This window comes from Saccopteryx bilineata, chromosome 10 (genome assembly GCF_036850765.1).
Source record: "Saccopteryx bilineata isolate mSacBil1 chromosome 10, mSacBil1_pri_phased_curated, whole genome shotgun sequence".
NCBI lineage: Eukaryota > Metazoa > Chordata > Mammalia > Chiroptera > Emballonuridae > Saccopteryx > Saccopteryx bilineata.
Window position 1 is genome coordinate 62,718,098 of NC_089499.1, and position 3,823 is coordinate 62,721,920.

Here is a 3,823-nt window from a genome sequence, read left to right on the forward strand (position 1 = left end):
CCGAACCACTGCGCCTGCGTACAGAACGGAATGGCCACCTTCGCTGACGTGCATCTTTAGTCGCCGCCACCTCCAGGACGTGGCTCCAGGAACAGGGCGAGGCCAGACATGCGTACTGGCAGACAAAGCCCCACAATTCTTCGTTTTGTAATTTCCAATCAAACTTCTAGGCAAGACGCTTCCGCTGCATAAGTGCATCAGGAGGTTGAAATCCTTACTTCCGGAAAGGTGGGCTGTGCATTGTGGGTTACTAGGTAGTTAACTTCCGTTCTTTCTGCCTTTTGGGCGTTTCCCTTTAACGCTGAGTGCATTGGGGATTCCCCAGTCCCGCGACGGTACACCGCGACGCTACACGTTGCGTGCGCGAGACCAGACTCTTGTCCTAGTGGAGGGGTGAAGATGGGCCCTGCATTCTCAGGAGATAAGTCGTTAAAACCGGACCAGCAGCCAGAGGGCCTGTGGCAATCGATGAAGTTAGGGCTAGATGCTTTGACCACCACACGAGGTCATACTGAAGATCTCTAATCCTAGGTCAAGGAGAGAACTCTGAGACACTTTAAACAACTATTGCAACTTTTTAAAAGAAACCAACGAGAGTCTTGCTTTTCTATCTTTTCTCTCCCAGAAGCATGTAAGATTGGTTCCTTATGCTGAGGAAGTGGAAAGCAGTCTCAATTGAAAAATATTATCTTAATGTTTTTGGCATTGCACAACTTGTGAAAAAATATGTATAAAAAAGCAAGTTTCTGCCAGACCTGTGGTGGGGAAGTGGATAAAGCGTTGACCTGGAATGCTGAGATCACTGGTTTAAATCCCCAGGCTTACCCAGGCAAGGCACATATGAGAAGCAATTACTACTATGAATTGATGCTTCCAACTCTTCCCCTAGCCCTTCCTATCTCTCCTCTCTCTACAAATTAATTTTTTTAAAGCAAGCTTTTCATAATCTTCACCACTTTCCACATAGTCCCATGCTGTCGGAGCAGTTGAGGATGCTCTCCCACTCTAAAGATCTGTTTCAAGTTTAACTCCCTTGGAAAATCCCATCACAAAGAACCAGTTCTTCATAGTTATGACAACTTTTAATATTACTATTAACAACCCCCCTTTCTCCAGCTGTTCAAAATACTAAGAAAGCAGGGCTCAAGTCTGTTTTTACAGTCTATTATATTCATTAGATTTGGCACACCATGACATTCAAATATGGTTGAATGATAGATGACTGAATAAACTATGGTGTATCCATACAATGGAATACTGTCAGGGATCAGAATGATATAGAACTAGACATTCTAATGAAAAGATCTCCAAGACACTGTTTGTGAGAAAAGCCAAATAATGACACAATACTGTAAAGTAATATAAAAATGTAGATTTCCCTGGGTATGTGTGTAAATGCACAAAAACTTTGAAGTTGAATTTGCAGTAATGACAGTTAGTGATTACCTGTTTTAACTTGTGTGGAGAGAGAAGGGAGTCTTCCCAGAATAAGGGAACCTGGTTTGGGAGTGGTAATCAAAATAGAGCTTTATCTGTACTTTTTAAAAATCCACTTTATAGAAATGTAATGTACATGAAATAAAATTCACCAATTTTAATGTACAATTTGATAAATTTTAGCAAATATATACAGTAGTGCAACCAACATCCTAATCATATCAATTACTCAAAAAAGTTCCTTCATACTCCTTTGTAGTCACCCTCATCTCCAGCCCCTGGCCCACCATGGATTTGTCACCATAGCTTTGCCCTTTCCAAAATTACATATGTTAGCCCTGGCTAGGCAGCTCAGTTTGTCAGAGCGTCATCCCAATATGCCAACATTGTGGATTTGATCCCTGGTCAGGGCACATACAAGAATCAACCAATGGATGCAAAAATGGTTGGAACAACAAATCTCTCCCTCTCTCTGCCCCCCCCCCTACTTCTTCACTCCCTAAAAATTAAATAAATCAAAATTACAAAATCTCATACAAATGAAATCATATGTTATGTAGTCTTTTGTGTGTAGCTTCTTTCTCATAGCATAATTTTTAGGTTAATCCTCATTGTATCGTGTATCAATAGTTTGTTCTTTTGTTTGTTTGTTTGTTTTATTCTGAAGCTGGAAACAGGGAGACAGTCAGACTCCCACATGCGCCCGACCGGGATCCACCCGGCACACCCACCAGGGGGCGACGCTCTGCCCACCAGGGGGCGATGCTCTGCCCCTCCAGGGCGTCGCTCTGTCGCGACCAGAGCCACTCTAGCGTCCAGGGCAGAGGCCAAGGAGCCATCCCGAGCGCCCTGGCCATTTTTGCTCCAATGGAGCCTCGCTGCGGGAGGGGAAGAGAGAGACAGAGAGGAAGGAGACGGGGAGGGGTGGAGAAGCAGATGGGCGCTTCTCCTGTGTGCCCTGGCTGGGAATCGAACCCGGGACCTCTGCACACCAGGCTGACACTCTACCACTGAGCCAACCGGCCAAGGCCAGTTTGTTCTCTTTTATTGCTCAGCAGTATTCCAATGTGTAGAAATACAAAATTTCTTTATCCATTCACCAGCTGAGCTTTGGGTTTAAAGTTTTGGGCTTTTATGAATAAAACTTTTTGAACATTTTACTATAGGTATTTATGTATCTGTATTAACTTATTTTTACAAGATGAATTTATCCATGAATTACATACATAATGTAAAAAGTAATCTTTGAATTTGATGAATGAGTTAACCAATGTTTGACACATTTTCTTCCAGATTTTCCTCTCTGTAATACTAACATCTCTACATAAATGCTAATGGATTTTATAGTGCAATGCAACTCCATTTTTTTATTTAAAAAGTATACTGTGGCCTGACCTGTGGTGGCACAGTGGATAAAGCGTCGACCTGGAATACTGAGGTCGCCGGTTCAAAACCCTGGGCATGCCTGGTCAAGGCACATATGGGAGTTGATGCTTCCTGCTCCTCCCCCTGTTCTCTCTCTATCTCTCCCTCTCCCTCTCTCTCCCCTCTCTCTCTAATAAAAATAAATAAATAAAATCTAAAAAAGTAAATTAAAAATTTAAAAAAAAAGAAAAAAGTATACTGTGAACATTTAAAAATATTAGTACTTATAGGCCCTGGCCGGTTGGCTCAGTGGTAGAGCGTCGACCTGGCATGCAGGAGTCCCGGGTTCAATTCCCAGCCAGAACACACAGGAGAAGCGCCCATCTGCTTCTCCACCCCTCCCCCTCTCCTTCCTCTCTGTCTCTCTCTTCCCCTCCTGCAGCCAAGGCTCCATTGGTGCAAAGTTGGCGGGGGCACTGAGGATGGCTCCATGGCCTCTGCCTCAGGCGCTAGAATGGCCCAGGTTGCAACAGAGCATCGCCCCCTGGTGGGCAGAGCATCGCCCCCTGGTGGGCATGCCGGGTGGATCCCGGTCGGGCGCATGCGGGAGTCTGTCTGACTGCCTCCCGGGTTCCAACTTCAGAAAAAAGAAAAAAAAAACATTAGCACTTATAGATTTGAGTCCTTTTTTAGGGCTGTGTCCCATTGTATGCATGTAAGGTAACTTATTTAATTGATCTGTCAAATTATAAAACATGGACATTCTTTGATCCAAAAATTCCACTTGCAGAAATTTGTGATATTAAAAATTTCCCTCAAATTTGCTATGTGACACTTGTAAGAAGTTCAGGCAATGTTCATAATGGAGATAACAGGAAACGTCAATTTGTAAAAAGAAATATTTAAATCTCCTTTTGTTTCTTTCCCTCACTGATCACTAGCCCAGATACTTGAATGATTTTGCTTTTGCTTTGGTACATTTTATAAATTCACAATGATAAATTAAGACAGAAATTAGACC